General features: G+C 41.2%; 1 long non-coding RNA gene across 1 annotated transcript; it reads left to right on the top strand.

Moving 5' to 3' along the window:
• The first annotated feature begins 796 nt into the window (after nucleotides 1-796).
• Nucleotides 797-22,510, top strand: LOC125155287 (uncharacterized). Its single transcript, XR_007148119.1, has 4 exons — nucleotides 797-911; nucleotides 5,674-5,782; nucleotides 8,207-8,337; nucleotides 22,099-22,510. It is a non-coding gene; the product is annotated as an uncharacterized LOC125155287 (long non-coding RNA).
• The last annotated feature ends 1,130 nt before the right edge of the window (nucleotides 22,511-23,640 follow it).

Raw genomic sequence — 23,640 nt, 5'->3', positions numbered from 1 at the left:
AACTGTGGCCTAAACAATTATTACTACCATTTCTGAGCATGAAGTTTGGCCCTAAGCTTCCAAGCAGCCAAAGCAAAACAGTACATCCCAGAGCTATTTACTCCTCATGGTTTTTTGAGAGAGACACTTTCCTGACTAAATTCTGAGCGGAATTTCTCAAAGCAGACCTGATTCGAGGTGCTGGCATCAACCCCACCTCCATATTGCCTTCAGATCTGTCCTCTCCGTAGCCTCGGAGGGCTCCTACCTGGCTCTCCCGTCTGGAGCCGCAGCCTCACCCAAGCGCTGAAGGAGGTACAGGCTCTGACTCTGCACTGTCTCTGACCTGTTGCTTGTAGTTATGTTTTAAGATCGTGTCCCCAGTCCCCGTCAGAAATGGGGATGAGCCACAATGCACGCAGACTCGTCCCGTATTTTCCGGAAAACCGGTACTGAAGACAGTGCCCGCTGTTTGTGCAGCACGTACCGAGGCGAGAGCCCGCTCTCGGTAGGATGGTGTTTTAAGCAAAGGCCGTGCAGCAGGGAACCAAACCGATCCTGTTCTGACCCTATGGGGACTTCATTTCTGTGGGAGGACAGACAACACACGAGTTCCTTATGGTAGGCGGTGGGAGGTACTGGAAAGAAACAGAGCTGGGTAAAGGCAGTGAGTGCTGGCTCAGAGAAGGCTCGCTCAGGGCTCAGGACGCTGCCTTTACATGGCTCAGCTGTTGCCTGTCGCTGCATTATCTGGCTACATCACCTTTTCCTTAGCAACGGAACACAGAATAAACACTACAGAACTAAATACCTTTCACCACGTTGACCACTAAGGATGGGAGGAAAATGTTCTGCTACTATTTGAGGCCGACGCTTTTGCCAAAATGTTCATAACGAAAATAACGGTTCATACCAGTCAGGTCATTTCAATGGTAAATCTAATCTGAACTTATGCTACTGAATCCAAGCTCTTTCTGAATTCCCTTCCAGGGTGCCAGAATAGCACCATTTATGCGGCACTTATATGGGCCATGCCCTCAACATGTATTAGCTCATTGAATGAGATTCTTGGTAATCAGGAAAGAGCCAGCAGATGGTCAGGAAGCTGGGCTCTGGAGCCAGACTGCTTGGCTCTACATCTGGACCCAAAGAATTCCTAGTGGGGTTATCTTAGACAAGCTATTCAACCTGTCTGAGATTGTCTCTAAAATGGGGGTAGTGATAGTAAATACCTCACAGGGTTGTTGTAAGGATTAAATTAGTTAATAAATGTATGACTCTTAGAACATATCTGGTATAAAACAATTAATAGGTGTTTGTTATTATTATTATTATTATTCCAATTTACAGAAAAGGATATTGAGGCTCCAAGACCTTAAGTAACTTGCCCCCAAGGTCATACAGGTGGCAATTTCAGAATCTATACCTAGTTTTTTCTGACTCCAATCTCATGCTCTTCCTTCTGTGGCCTCCTCTGTCACTATTAATAGAAATTAATGTTTCCTCTGAGAGATCTAGGTCCAAAAACAATAGTAAGGCAGTCAGGATCACTCACGAGAAATGGGGATCATACATTGTACTGGTGAATGATTAACAATCTTTATCAAGCGCTATTGTGCCCAAAGTCTTCCAATCAATAAACAGTGGTAAGTCAATGCAAGTGAATTTTCTCTTTGACTGATTATTCACCTAATTCCTTCATGTCTTTGCATAATATTTGCTGAGCTGTGGGGGATTCACAGAAACAGTGAAATAGTCCTGCTCTCGGGCTGGGGGAGGAAAAGAGCAGAAAACATATACAGATGACAAACCAGTTGAGAATCTGCTCAGATGATCAAGATGGTGGGCTTAGTCATAACGGGGCTGGAATGAGAAGAGCATTCTTGGTCCAGGGTGGGACTGGTCACAAACAGTCTGGTGTAGGCCCCGTGTGAAGTGGCCAACATTGCGCATTCTCTGAATGATGATGTCAATTCTCTGAAACAATGATGTCAAATTTAAGACCTAGAGAATAAAGGTATACTGAATAAAGCTCCCTGCAAAAACATTACTAATTCAGTGCATGTTTTGGAGGTAAACTTTTTTTTTTAAGATTTTGGGTTTTTTTTTTTTCAACGTTTATTTATTTTTGGGACAGAGAGAGACAGAGCATGAACGGGGGAGGGGCAGAGAGAGAGGGAGACACAGAATCAGAAACAGGCTCCAGGCTCTGAGCCATCAGCCCAGAGCCCGACGCGGGGCTCGAACTCATGGACCGCGAGATCGTGACCTGGCTGAAGTCGGACGCTTAACCGACTGCGCCACCCAGGTGCCCCAAGATTTTGGTTTTTTAGGGGCGCCTGGGCAACTCAGTCAGTTAAGCGTCCGACTTCAGCTCAGGCCATGATCTCGTGGTTCATGAGTTCGAGCCCCCCATCAAGCTCTGTGCTGACAGCTTAGAGCCTGGAGCCTGCTTCGGATTCTGTGTCCCCCTTGCTCTCTGCCCCTCCCCCATTCGTGCTGTCTCTCAAAAATAAACATTAAAAAAATATTTTTTTAAATAAAAAAAAAAAAGAGTTGTTAGCCAGATGTGGTTGTTAACTAGATCACTGAAAGTATAAAAAGAGAATTCTACAGTTCCTTCGAAGTAGCAACTGCAGGAAGCAGCGCCCACCTCCAAACCTGGGAGAACAGGGAAAGAAATTGGAATTATTAAAACTTTGAGGCTTTGAGGATTCCCTGGAGACTGGGACCCAGCCCTCTGATCAGGGGCAGCTGGCTCATGCTGGCGTCCCTTTGAGGGAAACAATGAGGCTTGTTCTGCCAGGGTTGGAAAAATTGCAAACGGGATTCAGCTGCTACTTCAGGAAGGCAAGGAAGTGTTGCTGGAGCGTTGCTCACAGGAACAGGAAGCAGACAAGAAGCCAGAAAGTAGCAGACAGGAAGGAGCAAGTCCCTTCTTCCTCCTCCCGTCTTGCAACTTCTTTCTAGTGCTCTCTTTGGCAAAGCCTAACAGGGAACCAACTGGCAACACAAATATGAATACAATACGGGGATGAATATGGCATCATCATCCCTTATCTTCAGCCTAAAAAGGAAAACAGACCTGGAAACCAGAAAGCACAATGAGTATGTGTGATACCAGAAGACTGTGCAGGTTTAACGGGAGCACTGATTAGGAATAATTCTACTTAAAGGAGTGGACAGGAAGGACTTCCTAGATAATTCTTCAGCTGAGCCTTCAAAGGTGGGCTTTGTTGGCCAGGTAGACATGGTCACTGAAAAGAACATTCCACACGAGAGCAGCCTGAACAAAGGAATGGGATGCATTCAGAGATCACGAAAACAATTCATCCTGGCTGGACTGTGAGATAAGAAATGGGGGGTGTGATAAGAGATAAGGTTCATGAAGTAGATGGGTCAGATCATGAAGATTTTTCTATCCCAGCCGAATTATTTGAGCCTTCTTCTAGAAGCAGTGAAAGATTTAACCTATGCCAGTACCATTAACAGAATCGTGCTTATCAGAATTGGTTACTCTTGATTCATTAGGGAAAATAGGCTACAGGAGAGCAAAGGAGGCCAGTTAGGAGACTGTAATATTCCAGTTGTGCAATGGTGAGAACCTGATTAATGGCAGTAATAGGGATAGGGTGGTGGACACAGGGAGAATACTAAGGGAGTGAAAATGAAAGAAGCAGGAATTGCAGTGAGGAAAAAACATAGGCATCTGGGTTATTGGATTAGGTCACTGGATAGATGGTGGTGTCATCCTCCAAGATGGGAGGCTAAAGAGATTGCTACAGGTGAGGGAAGAAATTAAAAAGATAATGTCATGATGTAAGCTCTGTACACATGGCTTTAATATTTCAAGTGATGAGAATATTATTATTTACAAGGTGGTTGAGTTGAACTCATCCTTAATAGGACTCTACAGTCCAGATGACATCAACTGCTGCCTTCCTAAAGAGGTATTTCTCACTAAAAAGATGGAAATAGTTCAGTAATTCCAGGAAAGATCTCTGAGATCTTTGATACTTACAGAAGATGTGCTCATCATTTCCCATATTAAAATGTTTTCCCTCCTGTCCACGTGATGATGTTGAGACCTGTGTTGGCGATATGGCAGATGACCACAAAGATTGCCATGTTAATGGATTTGTCCTGGTGCTTAGTAACTAATTCCTTAATGTGATTTCTGACCTGAAATCTCCCCTTAAGTAGGTGTCCGGGAAATTATTTTTGTAATATTTTACTTTGTGCCTGAAGTGAATTCAAATCTCAGGTGATGATGTTATTGCTATTTTTAAATTGTTGGAAAGAATACCTGTTGGGTTTTAGTCAGTTACCGTCATGATTATGATTAGAGCCTGTATTTTTCTTTTTTCCGTAACTTCTGTGTTGATATAGCAAATATACACATAGATATCATAGAAAGCTAGCACTACAATAGAATTGCTCTTTTTGAGGATCTGTAGAAGACCTCCTTTTATTCATTCAAATTCTCTTCCTTTAATGCAGTATTATTGCTTGAAAGGGAGAGATGAGGAAATTCATGGGGTCTGTAGATGTCCCAGAAGCACCAGGGGGGCCATCTCATCTGTCTTTTCCCTCTTCCTTTCTGACTTCCCTTCACATACATTTTCATCCACTCACCCATTCGAGACTACTCTCCCTGCGAAGCCCAGCTCAGAATCACCTCTTTCTCCCCAGCTACCCAAGCCCACAGCAATCCTCTAAGCTCCCACACCATTAGGACTATAATTCCTTTAATCCTTAAGTGTCAATATTGGGCATGCTATAGCACCTTTCCATGTGCATAACCTGTCTTCCTAAGTAGAGTATAAATCTTAGGAGGACAGAGACTTTCTCATTTACCTCTTCATGTATTTAGTGCATACATTGCTTTAATGATAACCTTGACCTCTCTGTTATTCCAGGCTAAGCCCTAGAAGTCATCAGATATTTACTTCATAGGTAATTTCTGTCCTTCCCACTATTTATACTCATGCTTCCTTGTAGCTCTTAGAGAATCTTGCCTCAGTACTCAGCTTGAGTAAGATGCTTTCTTTAATCACTCTGTTCATCTCATTTATTTCTCCCCATAGGTGAGACTCTTTTTAATTTGCACCATATTTATTAACTCTCTGTCTCCCAGTGATACAGCACGCACATCTCAAGGCTACACACAGCCTTGATAAATGGGATACATGAGTGCTCTCAGAAGGCAACGAGCTGCCATAAAAGTTAATATGTTTAGTTCATAACGAAAAAATCTTCCCCCACACAACGGTAGCTTTGAAATTGGCATATTCACTTTATGACCTTGTTTATTAACCAAAATGATGCTTTGCTTGATCTCTGAAATTTGTTTAGGGTCATTAGGAAAGGACTCCAGAGTGTCACTCACTGAAAAACGCTAGCCTTGTACACAAACATTGGAAATAAAGACTAAGAAAAATGCTGTTTTTATTCCCTCTAGGGTGTAATTTCTACTCTCTACTCAGTTAGTATCTGACTGTTTCTAAAGTAGTTTGCATTTGCAGATTTTCCAAGCCTCTCAGAAAGACTGTATTAGTTTATCACCCCTGCTTTGGAGAAGGGGGCACAATTACCGATGGTAGAGACTATTTGGGGACATAATGGTTCCTTAAAAAAGTCACCATCAGAACTGAGCTCCCATACTACACTATTGAACATTATTTTCCTTTTTAGGTAGTTCCCTCTGCCCTGAAAAATTAGAAGAGAAGTGTACTATCCTCCCTGTCTTGTGAGTTGCTGACTGTCAAGAATGGAAAGAATTTGAAAAAGCAGCTGAGAAAATGTGAGAAAACCTGTTTTCTGATCACTATTTCTATATCCTCAGGTGCTTTATCTCTGTTACAGAATGGTGAATGGGAGAAATAGAATTTTTTGCTAATTCTTCCTTACATTGGCATGGCCACAAACCCCCTACTCAACACCACTTTGCTGTCACAAACATGATATCTTACCTTTGCTTCGAACCTTGGCTTTTAGCTAGATTTTTTCCCCCTCCACTTATATTTTAACTGAACATTGTCTATGTGCCAGAGGATGTGGTAGAAGATTATTTTCCAATAAGGATGTAAAATTGGCACCATTAACTATGTTAGTGATGCCTTCTGGGCTACACCAACACCATTATCAATTTGTAGCTATTCAATGATGAGGTTGAATTTGTTAAATCCCGGGGTGGTTTGAATTTCAGAGAAGGTTGATCAGTGGCTCGGTGTTGTCCTGGATGACCTGATTTTTCTGTCTTTCAAGGGGAAGCATCATCATAAGGCTGTCTTCCTTCATGGTGTCAACATGGCTGCAGCAGTTCCAAGCTTCAGGTCCACACAGCACACCAACCAGAAGAGAGTACTTTTCTATCCAAGCATTTTTAAAAAGGCTCTGTGGCCACGTCTGAGCTGACTGGGGTTAGGCTGATGGGCTGTGCTGATTGGCCTAAGCACATAAGAACCTCTCCCTGGTATTTTACCTGTCTATAGTACTCATTTCTTTTTTATTATATCCTGTCACCCCAGGCCAGTCTTTATCATAGCATGCCTGGTTACTTGAGAATTTCTCACCTAAACTCAGAGATGTCTCTTCTCCATTCAGTCTATATTCACTTATTTAGGTGTTGTTTGCATTTCTCTTCTATGTTATCCCCTTTTCATCTTTATTCTTCTTCGTTGACATGTCCTGAGATTCTATTTACATTCTTTCCAGTACAGATTAGACCTTCTCTCTCCTGCTGGCAGAATTATTCCTCCATCTCCTTTTTTTCTCAGCAAGTTTTCCTCAGCCACCTGCTAATTCCACCTTAGTACTCCCAAAACACACTCATCCACCTCTACTTACGCATCAAGATATAAAAATCTCATGCCAGAACACAGACAAATGGCACCAAGACTAGACATTCCGTATTGTAGACTTAAATGTGAACTGTGTTTACACTTCAAAAATGGCTATGTTATGTTTCTTCCACTTTATTACCTTTGCACCTAAAATTTGACCAGCACTGGCTCAACATCTCTTTTCAACAAGTATGCAAACCAACAAAAACCCAGATGTTTGAATTTTGAATTTAGGAGCTTGAATGAAACCGCAAGTCTCACAGTGAAACCTGGTCAGTAAGAATAGAATGCAATGTGGGGTGTGTAAATTATCTTGGTATTCCAGTAGCCCTGAGGAGTTGAGTTGTTTATCTGATTCTCAAGATTGGGACCATCCCTCTCAGAGTCTTTGACTCCTGACAGACATTTTTGGTGGCCAGACATTTTTCAAAACTTATCATTATTATTATTATTACATAGGAAATGCTCCATCCGTATACTTTTCTGATTTTGGCTCACTTCAGTCAGTGAATTCTTCCCAAGAACACTTTCCCAATCATTCCAAAAGCAGTTCTCTGAAAAATCTATTTTAGAGACATAGTTAGAAATGATAGAAGTCAAGAACCTGTTAGAAAGAACAGATGGTTACATTCTGTGAGAAACAAATGTTTTAAAAACTTCTTCTATTCAAAGCATTAACCAACAGATACTGGCCCAACCCCTAGTTGTTGCTGGGACCTCTGTCATTTGGTTCTTTGCTAACATTGATATGAAAGATTTTGGTTCATTGTAAAAAAAAATCTTTATTAATCCATTAAGATACAATGTTGTCAAACAGGGGCTTGAATGGATGTATGAATGGACAGACAGTTGGATGGACATGCCATAAAGCAAATAACCTAAAATATTAATGGTAGAATCTAGGTGGTGTGTTTATGGGTGCTCACTGTCTGATTCTTTTAATTTTTCTATATGTTTGAAATTTTAAAAAATGTAACGATGGAGAAAAAACAGGATGCTCACCAATGAGATGATTCAGATTAGCACATTAGTATGGACAGACCATAGAAAGATGCCTATAAGCAATGGGGAGAAATCTATATAAACACAGGCATTATGGGGAAAGGTTGGCAGTCACTGGGCAGAATAAGAGGGAGGTTAACATCAGATAGTTCCTGTCTACTATCAGGAGGTAGACAATAGAAACAGCCAGTGGAAGATAAATTCTATTCAATATCATTTCTTATACTACTATTAAATGCCCCTTTTCTGAATGTTTCAACAAAAGGGAAGAGAAAGCCCTGACTCCTATGTCAGGTGCTTTGCCTAAACTATCTCCTTTACTTTTTGTAGCATTCATGAAACCACGTTTTATAGTGTTTGTTTCCTTTTTGCCTTTACAGCATCCCTTACCCCATTTTCAGGTAAAATCACACCAGTTTTCCTTGGGAGATGAACTCTCCATCACTGAATGAATACTTGATGACCTACCCTACTGAATTAAAGGTGTGGAAAGTAACATGAGCCAGACCAGGTAGGCACCCTCTCCTGGGAATCTGAGTCTTGAGCAGTCAGCCACGGATGGAAGATGGTTGGAACTGACAACATGGAAGCCTTGAAGAACGCATTCATTAGTTGTTACTATCTCCACAACTCCCTGGAATCCGGTCATTTTGATTGGCTCGTGTTGCTTCTGTTGCTTGCAAAAAAGAGCTCTAACTAGCTGAGGCAAGGCAGTTCCCATTTCAGAAATAAGGAAACCTAAGCTCAGAGGGATTAAGTGTTTGGGCTCAGATCATCATTTGATATTTGTCACCAAGTGTCTTTGATTTCAAAACCTGTCTTCTATACTTATTCTACCATGCTTTCTCAAATGCTGCAGACTGGATTCAAATCTTGTCTAGCTAGGTAAGTTTGGGAAAGCTGTGTACCAATTTCTAAATGCCAATTTCCTGATCTCTAAAACAGAGTAACAATAGCCATGCATACCATAAAGTTATGGTAAGGATAAAATAAGTAATTTGTGTGAGCAGTTTGGGCACAGTGCCTGGAACATAATAAGTGATTAGTAAATGTTAGTTGCTCTGATGGTGATGGCAATGATGATGATGGTATCAGTGAGAGTTCCAGCAAGAAAAAGGGGATATTTGAAGAGATTAATAAAGGGACTACTTAGAAAAGTAAAGGCAAGGTTAAGGAAACCCAGAAAGGGTTAGGTGAAGGACCCCAGGAAACTGTAGAAACAACAGCAAGATGTAGACCCAGGCTGCCCAGCATGGGCTGGGATCTCTAGCTATGTTTCGAAAATAGTGGCTGTGGCAAATGTAGTCAACTGTAGCCCTGCAAGGAGGGAGGCAGGAAAGTAAATCCCCTGCCCTTTCTCTCCCAGCTCATCCTCTAATCTTCTGCCAGTGCCTTAAATTGGCCAAACCTAGCCAGAAGCCAGAGGACAAGGAAGCCTGGTTGATGTTGTCTATAAAGATCAGCTTCTCAGGACACAAAGCAGGGTGGAAAAAAATGGAAACACACTTTCACCTTAAGCCACACTTTGCCTCAGCATCCTTTCATCTGAGTAAAAAAAAAAAAAAAAAACACCTTACATCCTCAATACAGAGGACCCACAGCTACCATTCATTGTAGGAGATATGAATTCAGCCAAAATCCCACCTAAATGTCAGATGTCAGCCATTACCAGTGCCTTTTATATAAGGTTTCAGAGAAATAAAGGGGAAAAAATGACTAACATAAAACAGTTGCACAGTGCTGTTTCTGAGGCTAATGTGAGGACTAAGTTGAGAGGCATGGCTTCTTTCATCTACCACCAATTCTCTGTTCTCCAACCCCTAAACTGGATTGGGGTGCTTATATGCAAGAAAGTTTTAAGACAATTTGGGGGTTCACAGTTCTTTGTCTTTTCTGCATCTGCCCAAATACTCCCAGCCCATGTCTCAAAGGTAGGCATTATTTTTTAAAATTTTTATTTATTTTTGAAGGAGAGAGAGAGTGTGTGAGCAGAGGAGGGGCAAAAAGAGAGGGAGACACATAATTTGAATTGGGCTCCAGGCTCTGAGCTGTCAGCACAGAGCCTGACGCAGGGCTTGAACTCATGAACGGTGAGATCATGACCTCAGCCAAAGTCGGATGCCAACAGAGCCACCCAGGTGCCCCTAGGCATTGTTTAAAGCTGCCAGAGAGGTTTTTTAACTTTCTACTTATACCCTGACTGTATCTCCAAAGCTTTAAATCAGTACTTTTATCTGTGTACATTATTTAGGACTGACAGAAAAAGCCAACTCACCCCACTGTCTTGAAAATTACCATTGTCATCATAGCACCTAAGGACCACAGCTAAATGATTTTTTAATACCTTGCCCTTCACCTGCATGGCATCCCAGTCTCTGTTACTAGTAATAATTTTAATAATATACTATGGATTATACATATTCCATTTTCTTACATCAAGAAAGTTCTATGTTCTGGGGTACCTGGGTGGCTCAGTAGGTTAAGTCTCAGACTCTTGGTTTCTACTCAGGTCATGAATTCATGGTCTGTGGGTTCGAGCCCCACATCTGGTTCTGCAGCTGACAGCATGGAACCTGCTTGGGATTCTCTCTCTCTTTCTCTCTCTTCTCTGTGCCCCCCCCCACTTGCACTGTCTCTGTCTCTCTCAAAATAAATAAATAAACTTAAAAAGAAAAGAAGAAAGTTCTATGTTCTCATCGAATGTGTTAGCAACCTGTATCAGTTTCCTATTGCTACTATAATAAATTACCATGAACTTATTGACTTAAAACAACACATATTTATTATCTTACAACTCTGTAGGTCAAAACTCTGAGACGGGTCTCACTGGGCTAAAACCAAGGTATCAGCAGGACTGTATTCTTGCTGAAGACTCTAGGGAAGCATCTCTTTCCATGACTTTTCCATTTCTAGGGACTGGCTGCATTTCATGGCTCATGACGCCCTTCCATGTCCAAAGTCAGAAACAGCTGGTCAGTCTTTCTTACCTCACACCAGTCTGGCACTGATTCCTTTTCTGCCTTCCTCTCCCACTTTCAGGATCCTTGTGATTACATTGGGCCCACCCAGGATAATCTTCCTATCTTGAGGTCAACTGATAGGCAACCTTAATTCTATCTGCCACCTTAACTGTCCTTTACCACCTAACATGTTCACAGATCCCAGGGATTAAGATGTGGACATTTTGGGGAGGGCGTCCTTCTGTCTTCCACACGATACAATCCCAATGTACAGTTTGGGAGATCTATTTCTTGAGGCCATTCATAGTGGGATCACTGCATCAGTCTGGGTCCTGTCAGAAAAGAAATAGCACATTTAAAAGTGATGATTGGAGGGGCGCCTGGGTGGCGCAGTCGGTTAAGCGTCCGACTTCAGCCAGGTCACGATCTCGCGGTCTGTGAGTTTGAGCCCCACGTCAGGCTCTGGGCTGATGGCTCAGAGCCTGGAGCCTGTTTCCGATTCTGTGTCTCCCTCTCTCTCTGCCCCTCCCCCGTTCATGCTCTGTCTCTCTCTGTCCCAAAAATAAATAAACGTTGAAAAAAAAAAAAATTAAAAGTGATGATTGGAGGCACCGGGGTGGCTCAGTCGGTTAAACATGTTCAGGTCATGATCTCACAGTTCATGGGTTCGAGCCACACGTCAGATTCTGTGCTGACAGCTAGGAGCCTGGAGCCTGCTTCCAATTCTGTCTCTCCCTCTCTCTCTGCCACTCTCCCACTCATGCTCTGTCTCTTTCTCTCTCTCCCTCTTTCTCTCTCTCTCTCTCTCAAAAATAAATAAACATTAAAAATTTTTTAAAAAAAAACAAAAGCCATGATTGGAAAATAGTTAATGAAGAGGCAATTTGCAAAGATGTGGGCAGGGTTAAAGGAAATCAACAAGGGATAATAAAGCTCCCTAAGTACAATAATAGCAGAAAGGGACAAAGATTGGAGGAAGCAGTTACCAAAGCCAGGTAAGGGCTATGGTCTTAGGTAGAAAAACACAGCCAGTGCCAAGTCATGGCCCAGGAGGGAAGGAGCCAGGGGAATAAATACCCTAATCTCTCTTTGCTTCCACCCTTTGATCTCCTCCCAGAACTGTCCATGGACTAAACCTGCCCAATCCGGAAGGCAAGGGAGCGAGGCTATGTGTACAATAAAAGTCAGTAACTCAGGACACAAAGCAGGTGGAGAAAGGTAAAGGACTGGTCTGTTGGGGCAGACTCTACACACATACTATTTAGTTAAATAATTCTTACTGGAGGAGAAGTGGAATCTACCACCCAGCAGGACATTCGTATTTTAAAGTAGCCAGTTTAGCCCAAATTAATCCCAAATCCCAAGTGGAATTTATGGGGAAATTTTTTTGAGCTGCAAGGCCTAAAGGAAGTCCTATGTGTGAAATTGCACTGTAGGACGTATATATTATACAACTAATAAAAATAAAGAGGTACCATATATACACAGAACTATATGGAACAGGGAGGATTTCATTGGGTCACAGTGATGAAGCACTGATCCAAAGGGTTTAGCCATGAAGGAATCATAACTTTCCTATCATTTCATCAGGACTTTATGGGTAAACATAGAGGTGGTCGTCATCACATCCTGGACAAAATGTTAGTGTGGCAGGGTATGTGGTTTATATACCGCTTTTCATCTTGCCAGTGGTTACCCAGATGCCATTTTTGCAATAACTCCAATGAAGGTATAGGTCCAAAAGTAGGGAAAGCAAAGAAACCATTATATGTGTGTCAGTCACTCACATGCCATGCTCATGAAAAAAATTATAAACTAAACAAATAAAAACCACCAGCTTGGCTGAATACTGGCTCAGGGGAAAGAGTTTTCCTCACAGTGGAGAAATTTCTAGTGAAGGAGGGAGACACAGTTGTAGGGGAAAGTACATTTTAGCAAATGGGAAAATCTTCCAAGGAAAACTCAATGCAGAAGAAGTTCTTTTTCCTTCCTCAAAACACAGAGGGCTATAAATTCCTGCCTCCAAAATGTCTGGAAGGAAAGGACCTCACAGAGAGCAGTTGCTCTCTTTTTCAAAGTGAAGTTCAGGAAGAACGGCACATCCAAGGCCCTGCATTACATTGTCTATGGAATAATTTCATTGGTAAAGAAATAGTGAGAGCATTTAGACATACAGCAGCTGAAGTCTGGATAATTGAGGTCAAGGTAATCTTCACTTGATTTTTTTTTTAAAAAAGGTTGAGAACAATACATGCTTCTTATTCTGAAACATTTAAGCAGTACAGAATAATATAAAGTGAAAAGCAAAAGTTTTCCCTTTCTTTCTCCCTCTCTTGACTTCCCTCCTTCTTTCCCTTTCTCCCCTCCACCTCGAGATCTCGAGATCTCGAGATGTGTGTGTGTGTGTGTGTGTGTGTGTGTGTGTATCCATCTGTCTTTCTCCAGCCACTTATACACACATTTTGGGGGACAGCTAGCAGTCTGTCAAACACACTTTAACAAAGAAGGAATTTACAGAAGGCTATTGGGTAGCTCACAGGATTATCAGGAGGGCTTGAAAACCAGGAACAGAAAAGCAGGCAAACACCTAAGGGTTCCCAGACAGCTGTGGGCACAACCAAGTCCAGAAAGGGCCCATGTACTGTCAGCGCCACCCCGGCGCGTGTTGCAAATACGTCTGAAGGGGCCATCACTGGACACTGAACTGCTCTCGTTGCATTTTCCAGTCCTCTACTGTTGTACAAATGGTCACTACTCTTTCTCCATCTTCACATCACAACCTTCCTGTCTGCAGTCTCGGGTAAGAGAGTTGGATTGACGAGACTCAATCTGATTGGCTGAAGCACAGCTTCCAGAGGGTAAGGATAGAGAATGGTTAACTAGGGTGCGTGGCAGGAAGGTGCCACCTGCCAAGAGTCACACAGTAGAAATCTCAAATTGGAAGAAAGTTTGGATGCTGAGCAGCCCAAGACAGACAAACCCCTATTATACAGACTCTGGCCTTTTAGTGGGCAAGTTGTCTGTCAAGAGACTCAGCTCAAATCTTCCCAGGCAGCAACCCCAAAAGAAAGAGAACATCTCTCTTACAATATCCATGTGTTAAACTCAGGAAATATTCTGACACTGTTTGGGTGCTCATTCTTGCACCAGCCACTGGAGTCCTTGGAGTGGAATATTTTGATAGGCTCAGCTTGGACAAGCATGCCCACATCTGTGACTGGGAGTGGTTAGGTAGGCACCACAATTGAAAACCACTCATAACCCAGGAAGCGAGTAGAAGATGGTTGTTCCAAGGAAGATACACTGAAGATAGAAACATAATGTACATTTTAGGAGGTCTCGTGATCATTTAGTCCATAATTTGACTCTCATTTCTTTATGTTAAAGATTGTATTTATTTATTATAGAGAGAGAGCAAGAATGGGGAAGAGGGGCAGAGGGAGAGGGCAAGATAATCGTAAGCAGGGGGGCACCTGGGTGGCTCAGCTGGTTGAGCGTCCAACTTTGGCTCAGGGCATGATCTCACAGCTCGTGAGTTCGAGCCCCGCGTCGGGCTCTGTGCTGACAGCTCAGAGCCTGGAGCCTGCTTCGGATTCTGTGTCTCCCTCTCTCTCTGCCCCTAACCCAGTCATATTCTGTCTCTGTCTCTCTCAAAAATAAATACACATTAAAAAAAATTTTTTTAATCTAATCTCAAGCAGGATCCACACCCAGTACAGAGCCTGATGAGGGGCTTGATCTTAGTATAGTGAGATCATGACCTGAGCTGAAAGCAAGAGTCCAACATTTAATTTAATTTAATTTCACCACCCAGGCACCCCTCTCATTTCTTTTTTTGAATTTAGTTATTATATCTTCCTTTTTCAGTCACCTGAATATCACCATAAAATCTCAGATGTTGTTATTAATGGATCTCAGATTTCATCAGGTAGCTCCTTAAAACTATAAATAAGACTTGAGCCATGACAGAATAGCCAGTGTGGGATTAGCCCTCCTTCCACAAACAACTAAAACTGTACAAAATGTATAAGGCAACTGTTGTCAAGCTTTGAGCAACAGGCAGCACAAGTCTATAGTCCTTGAGACCAGGAAAAATTCACAAGGTGATCCCTATGATTGCCATCTCTCTCTGCCTGGAGACAACTTCAGAGTTTGGAGATGCTGAACTAGTTAGGATCTTTAAGACAAAGCAAGACACTAGGTAGGGAGGAGTTACACAGAAGTGAGACTCAAAAATCTTGACCTTGGCTAAGGACTAGGCTGTGCATGTTCTAAGTTTACCAGAGAGTGGCTTCTATGTGAGTGGGACAAAAGGATCTGAGAGATGAAGCTGGGAAATGTTGGTGTGCCAGCCCAGCCAGAGAGTAGAGACCTCATTAACACCCTGGGTATCCAGCCAAGACACCAGAAACACCATGCTTTAGTACTAAGGATCATGATCTAGCAAGGCCTACAATAGACTCAGTAACAAGACCTAAAAACAAGACTTCTGATTGGTAGAGCCATCAGAGTTTGGAAGCTGACTCTACCCAGTTTACAGAGTCTTAGAAAACACCAGCACCTTCCACATATCTACCATAAGAAAGCATAAAACATGTTTATGTAGATTTAAGGTGCTCAGCAAGCAATTGAATTGCCTCCTGGAACAAAAATCAGAGGAAGATTGTAGAAAATAAAAATTGACTACAAGATGGTCCAAAGATTTGATTTGCAAACAAAGATTTAATGCAGCAACCATAAATATTTTTAAAGATTTAAAATACAATGTGGTCTCAGTGAGCTATCAGATAGGGAATCTCAACAGAGGAGTGAAAACTATTTTTTAAAAAACATAAGAATTCTAGAACTACAATGTACAACAACTTAAATGAAAAGTTCACTGGAAAGGATTCATACCTGAATGGAGATGACAGGAGAAATAATCAGTGAACTTGAAGACAAATTAATAGAAATTATCACTTAAGAACATTAAATAAAAATATTTCTAAAAATGGGATCTCAGGGATGTGTAGGATAATAGAAAACAGTCTGACATCTATGTAATTGAAATGCCAGAAAGAAAAGAAAGTGAAGAAGGTACATAAAAAATTTCTGTAAAAGTAATGGTTCACATTTTCTTAGATTTGATGATTAACTGACTTACAAATCCCAGAAGCATAGTCTGTTCCAAGCAGGATTCTGATTACTAAGCAGGTAAGAAAACCACACGTAGACACACAGTCAAACTACTGGGTTTGATGTGTGAAAAGATGAATCTAATGTATAGTGTCAGACAACAGACCAGTGCTTCCCTGGGTCTGGGAGTGGAGGGAAAAGGTTGACTAGAAGGAACCATCAGAGAACTTTTGGAATGATGTTCTATGCGTTGACCATGAAGGTGGCTGGCTGATGGCTGTAAGCGTTTGTGAAAACTCATCATGCTGTATTCTTAAAGTATGCACATCTTATTGCATGCAAATTATTTCTAAATAAAGTTGACTTAAAAAACTAGAAGTAATACTTAGTCAAGATAACACTTCAAACATCTGGATTTATTTTCTGTCTTATTTTCGTGCCATTAGTCTATTTTTATTCAGAGAAATCTGATTTTTGTTCCTTCCTGCAAAAGAATAAACTGGCCCACAAGTGAAAATTTTAAACACAAATGACATGTTGTTTGCCTTTTTCCCCACTTAATAACAGACTTCTGCCTAATCAAATTCACTTACACAAAATATACCCAACTACAGGGGCACCTGGGAGGGTCAGTCCATTAAGTGTCCTACTCTTGGTTTTAACTCAGGTCATGATCTCATGGTTGCTGAGTTTGAGCCCCACACAGGGCTCTGTGCTGACAGTGTGGAGCCTGCTTGGGATTCTCTGTCTCCCCCTCTCTCTCCCCCTCCACTGCTCATGCTCACTTGCTCTCTCTCTCTTTCAAAATAAATAAAGAAAAAACCCAACTACACATCTTCTTCCACTCAACATTTAATCTCTTTAAAAAAATTTTTTAATGCTTATTTATTTTTGAAGGAGAGAGAGAGACAGAGCACAAGCAGGGGAGGGGCAGAGAGAGGAACACACAGAATCTGAAGCAGGCTCCAGGTTCTGAGCTGTCAGCACAGAGCCCGACGCGGGGCTGAAACTCACAAACCATGAGATCGTGACCTGAGCCAAAGTCGGACACTTAACCTACTGAGCCACCCAGGCGTCCTGATATTTAATCTCTTAATAGAATAGCACTGTTTTTGCATCTACTCATTGGATACTACATATTACTGTTACTATATGTTAAAATGTAGATTATCCAAACTTTTGCTGTTTAAATATTCATACATTATAAATGAATATGAAAGTGCTGTTAAAACCAACATGTTGTGTTTATAATTTGCCATTTAATTTCTTGCTTAATTATTTAAAAAATTAAAACTTCAATATTTTGGAAGTGATGCAAAATTTCAACTTATGTTTTAAAAGTGTTCTGAGAATTTTATCCAATACAGACAGATTTTAGGTTTCTATGGGAGTAAAATGCTTTAAATTACTTAATGGATCTGATTATTCAGAATTAGTCCTTCCCTTCCAAAGAAATGTTTTAGTTGTAAATGAAGACAGATTCTAGTTGAGGTATTGTGATGTAAAATGCTAGAAAAAAGCAGAAGGGATATACTCTCAGTGCACAAGACAATAGTAGCAATAAAGCCTGTGAAGTTATTTTGGTCAATTTTACTACATACATTTTTAAAATATTGTTTTAAGTTTATTTATTTATTTTGAAAGAGAGAGAGAGAGAGAGCATGAGTGGGGTAGGGGCAGAGAGAGAGGGGGAGACAGAATCCCAAGCAGGCTCCACACTGTCAGCACAGAGCCTAATGTGGGGCTGAAACTCATGAACCATGAGGTCATGACCAGAGCCAAAATCAAGGGTCAGACACTTAACCAACTGAGCCACCCAGGAGCCCCAGTTAAAAAAAAAAAAAAAAAAAAAAAAAATTAAAGGATGAGCCTATAGGGATAAAACAAGATGATATAAACAGAGAAGAATAGTATATTTGTTAAAGTATCACTGAGGTAAAGAGCTTTTAGATTAATGAAGAGAAACTCAAACCATAAGCTTACAGTAGACCACCGTCTAGAATCTGGAACTGGCACAAAGGCTTTAAATCCTGGTCCCATTACTTAACACCTATTTGATTCCCCTAAGGCTCAGTTTTATGTTTGAAAAACAGCTGTAATAATGGTCCTTGCCTCCCAGGATCGTTGTGAAAATTAAATGATAATACATGCAAATTTCCTAACATGGCAGGAGGCACATAGACATGCCCCTCAACAGCGACTAAAAGAGAATGACCAGTGTCCTCTCTCACGGATTAAATCTTGGTAGCAGGTGTGGCAAAAGATTCTCTTTCTGGCTCTTAACAAAGTTGTAAAAGCCAACATATAAGGAAAGGCTCTCTGTCGTCGTGCTAGTCATACTTCAAGTGGCTCAAATGCCCCAGAGGGAAGCTTATACTCTACATGTTCTGGGATCTAACCCTTTATGCTGTTAGAAGGATGTTGGAGGCAAGGTGACCTTCTGAATAACAGAGAAGCTGTTCTCATGTGCTATGATGATGATGTTAGCAATGACAGCCATTTCCCTAACCAAGTTGACTACTGACCCAAAAATGAGATTAAAAACTACACATTTTTTTTCCTGAGCCCTGAAAAGCCCAAAGAGAGAACTAAATAAGAAACAGGCTTGAGATCTGGATGATATCCAGGTCAGTGGCTACAGGATATTCTTCTAATTGTTTTGTCACTACAAATTTAATGCCCGCAATATGCCAATGCCTGCACATTTTTATTTATGACATGATATAATAATTTAATTACGGCAGGCAGTTCAAAATGGTGACTATTTGTGTCTCCTTAAGAAATGTGCCAATTTCTTATTCAGTCTGGAATATTGTTGGGGGTGGGGGAAGGTGGGGCAGAGGGACAGACAGAGGGAGGGGAAGAAGTGGACATATGAGCTACATAATCTTCTGCCCACTGAAGGGACAAAAAACCTAAAGGGTTTAAAATCTACATGATACAATATTGCTATGGCAACCACTATTGCCTTAAACAAGGTAAGATTTAAGTGTTGGGGCTCCTGGGTGGCTCAGTCGGTTAAGCCTCCGACTTTGGCTCAGGTCATGATCTCATAGTTCATGGGTTCGAGCCCTGTGTCGGGCTCTGTGCTGACAACTTGAAGCCTGGAGCCTGCTTCGGATTCTCTGTCTCCCTCTCTCTCTGCCCCTCCCCAGCTCATGCTCTGTCTCTCTCTCTCCCTCAAAAATAAACAAAAAATAAAATAAATAAAAAATACATAAATAAAATACATAAATAAATAAATAAATAATAAATAAAAAAATCTAAGATTTAAGTGTTTTGTTTTTAATTTCAGTTTTTATCAAAATAATGATTGTGTGTGGTAAAAATCAAATAATAAAGAATTCATAAAGCTTGGTATTTCCCCAACTACGTCTTGATATATTTTCATCTCTTTGTATTGTTTCTCTTTTCAACTCTTTAGTTATTTCCACAAGTGTAGGTACTATAATTATAACGCTGTAGTCTTATTATCATTTATAATTATGATCAATTAATGCATAAGAAATGAAAATTTACCTCGCATTAACATCCCCTTTTGCATCCTCTTCCCAATATTTAGCATTCATACGACTTTTAATTCTTCCATTGGTTACTTTTGTAACATGAAATAATATGATTGAACTATTTGTTTCCATTGATTTTCTACTGAGTCATTCCAACTTGGAAAACTGCCTTACCCTTCCTTTCCATATCTCCCCTACCCCCACTGCCATCTATCAGCTCTATATTATTTTACATCATCCAATATTTATTCATAATTACATTTTGTCCTGAGATTTCACCAATATTCCTGCTTTGTTTGTGGATTGACTCTGAAATTTAAAAATGAATAAACAGTGTTTGCGTTAGTATAACAATGAAACTACTGTCTACTGCTTCGCAAAGCAGTGTATTAGGGTTACTTTTCATTTTCTCTAGGCTTTAGAGTGCCAGGGTTGGGCCACTTTAAAGAAGCTCTTTCTAGCGTCAAAGCCAAATAGATTTCCCTTTTTCCATTATGTCATTTGCCTAAATTGACACCACATTTTGGATTGCCTCTTATTGCACAGCACTTTTCTTATAGTCTTTGTTTTTCTCAGAGTCTTTTTTGCCCTTACTTATTTGATTAGAGGTTGGCATTTCAAACTTTTATTAATATTCTCAATTAATGCCATTTTTAATCACATATTTTATTCCACAGAGATTTCCCTCCTGGTCCTATCTGGCGTCTTGCTCCAGTGGGGACTGGGGCTCTAGAGTTGCTGCAAATGTCACCCTGAAAATTCCCATCATTGTTTTAACTTGGTTGGATAGACTGTTTCTCGAATCCTATGTCTTCCTTTTTTTTTTTTTTTAAGTTTTATTTGTTTGAGAGACAGAGTGAGTGTGCATGGGAGGGGCAGAAAGAGACAGAGAGAAGGAAACTGAGAATCCCAGGCAAGCTCTGTGCTGTGAGCCCAGAGCCCGATGCAAGCTTCAAACTCACAAACCATGAGATCATGACCTGAGCTGAAACCAAGAGTCAAATGCTCAACCGAGGCATCCCTCCTTTTTCTTTTTTATCCCAATTATGTGGAGTAGTACATCCTCCAGGAATTAAGACAAATTGTTTGCAAATTACATTTTCTGAGTGCTTTCATGCTGAAATCTTGTCTCATTATTGGCCAGAGTCTGGGGATATAAATAATTTTCTTTAACATCTTTAAAGTACTGTATCTTTTGTTTTCAGGCCTCCAGACTTACTCTTTAGAAGTCTGGTGACAATCCGATTCCCCTTCCCTTGCATGTGAACTGTTGTATCTCTCTGAAAGCTTTGGGGGATGTTCTCTTTTTAGTGTTCGGTGATTTTATGAAGATGTATCCAGGTGTGGGTCTTTTTTAAATTCATTGTGGGGAAGGCTCTACCTAGTTTTCAGTTCTAGGAACTTCTCTTTGTAATATAATTTTCTTTCTTATCTCCCTCCCTTTTTTCTGAAGCCTTAATTAATAAAAAAATGGCTTTCCTGGATTACTATTTGAATGCCTCATTTTACAATTTTATGTATTTTATATTTTCAATCTGTTTGACCTATTCTACATTTTGAGAGGTTTTCTCAACCTTAATTTTCAATCTTTCAATTGAATGTCTAGTTTCAGTCATCATTCAGCCCCAGGGAGCTCTTTATTCTTCTCCGATTGTTCCATTTTGGAGCCCACGGATGGCAGCTGTGGAGGTGTACCTTTCAAATCTCCCTCTGGGAAGAACCTGCTAGAAGTGGTGTGGTTGACTGAGCGCCTACAGGTGCAGATCTCTGGAATCCACCGCAGCATCCACCCCGAGCCTTCACTCACTGGAAGCTCGCAGGCAATGACTGAGCATGGTGGGGACCCCAGAGCCTTTCCACCAATAACCCAGGGGGCTGGCTGAGACATTCTCAGATGGCCCGCAGTCTGAAGCTCTTCCCCTCCCCTTTGAAAGCTGTTAGACCTGCATCACAGACTGAAGGCTCCCCACTCCTCCTGTCCCCTCGGGCCTTTATCTTTCACAGCCGTTAACCCCCATATATCTCTCATACTGGTTACTTTATCTTGGCTTTTCCTTCCCAGAGGACTAGAACTGACAGGGCATCCCATCCTTTCTTTATGAATATACTATCTTCTCACACCTCTTTCAACATATTTAGCTTATTCTTATAACACCCAACACACGTAACAGGATGCACTTTACCTCATATAGTGACCTGGTAAGGTCAAATCACATTGCAGTAAACTGAAATTCATTAGGGAAAAAAAAATGCCATCAACACATCAAAAAAAGGAAGGAAGGAAGCTAGATGCACCCCTCCCCCACCATGTTTCCAGAGGAGGCAAAATCTTTAATAATTCTAATAGTTGAAATAACATAGCAAAATATGTGAAAGCATGATCCTGTTCCACCTGCCATTACATAAAAATTTCAGACTTTGTGGCAAGATATGCTATTACCTCATTCAAATAATCAGTGGCAGGGATCGCGCAGGGCCTTGTACTTCTAGTTATCCTCATACTTGTCCAGCCTTGTCTTGCTACTGGATTTTTGGATTGTTGAGGGCAAGGGGCCATATCAGGCACTGAAGAAGTGCCTGGTAATAATAACAGTAAGAACAGGTGCTGATTATTGTATGCTAACTATATGCCAGATAAGCTGGTAAACGCTTTATGTGCATTGTTTTCTTTAATCCACGCAAACAATCCAGTTTTACAGATGGAAACACTGAATCTCCAAAAGGTGGTGAAAGCAGCCCACGGTCCCACCTTAGGAGGTTAGAAGGAGGCACACACCTGCCTGCCCCCGGAATGGACACTCTCCGTCGCACCCAGACACTGCCTCCACCGACGCGGAACACATACAGGACCCGCAGTAGTTTCGGTTACATATAAGGTAGGTTATAAAAACGTCATTTAGTGCCCTGTAATATGCATTCTATAGCCTTGTGATGGGGAATGAATGTGCAGAGCCAAGGAAGTCGTGTACATTTTGAAATGATCTTCCTGGGAAGAAGCACACCGTTTGTCAATATCAAATCTTATCTCGTTTGAAGTTCCCAGACTCTCTGGAGCTCTAATAAGAAGTAGCTTGCTAATCTTTGAAATACAAATGCTGATCAGCAGACAGAGTTGTTTTTTTTTTTTTTTTTCCCTCTTCTGTCGTTTAGGGCCTCTGTGGGAGGGAAGATCATGTTAACATATGCATGCTTACTCTCTTACAGAAAACCATCTCTTTATTTACCTGAGCTTCTCCTCATGTCCCTGGACAAGTAATTAAACCAAATCATTGACCTCTTCTGGAGCAGCTTATGAGTCATTTTTTGCTAAGTGAAAGAAAAGGTGTTTGGAAAAAGAAAATGCCATTGGTTCAGAATCAGAATAAGTAAGTTTATACAGAAAATATGCACAGGAGACTTGGCAGCATCTTTTGGGGCCTATTTTTTCCCCTAATATTCAGAAACATGAACTTTCATAACAACAAATGTCATCCTTTCTGTTCTTGGAATCCCTTTATGCGTTGCACGTAGCTCATGAGGGATTGCGTGTCATGACAATTACAACATTGCATTCAGCTGTTTATTAGAAGGTTAGGCTTCACCCAAGAATTGGATATGTGACTCCCTTCCCTCTCCTGAGAAGAATATAGGTATTTAGAGGCAAAATTCTATTTGTTTTTCCTCCTAATATTTTCTAGTCACCAGGCCATATGGCCATAACACGTGTTTTCACATTCAGAAGTTACCAGAGGTTAGCAATCAGAATCCCAGAATATAAGATAGCAACCCCAGTCGTTAGAACTGAGCTGTGACATGTACAAGGGACTGGTATACAAAAGATGTTTGGAAACTAAGGCTGGCTAGTTCCCAGGTACTGTTTCAGTTGATGGCCAATCTAAGAGTCTCTGGAAAACATATAAGCTGATGCTCTCTTGACTCCAGTGGCTACTGCTTGGCTTGTCTCTTTGAAAATGTCATGTCCCCCGACCCAGAGCCAGCTGAAGTGTTTGCTTTTTCTCAAACCTGACTTAACGCAAGCAAAACTTTAAAATTTTAAAACATTTTTGGGGGCGCCTGGGTGGCTCAGTGGGTTAAGCATCCGACCTCAGCTCAGGTCATGATCTCACAGTTCGTGGGTTCGAGCCCCATGTCAGGCTCTATGCCGACAGGTCAGAGCCCGGAGCCTGCTTCAGGTTCTGTGTCTACCTCTCTCTCCCTGCCCCTCCCCTGCTCACACTCTATCTCTCTCTCTCT

The sequence above is a fragment of the Prionailurus viverrinus genome, chromosome F1, assembly GCF_022837055.1.
Source record: "Prionailurus viverrinus isolate Anna chromosome F1, UM_Priviv_1.0, whole genome shotgun sequence".
Taxonomy (NCBI): Eukaryota; Metazoa; Chordata; class Mammalia; order Carnivora; family Felidae; genus Prionailurus; species Prionailurus viverrinus.
Note: the sequence above shows the minus strand (reverse complement) of the source record. Positions and strands in the feature narration are given on the sequence as shown.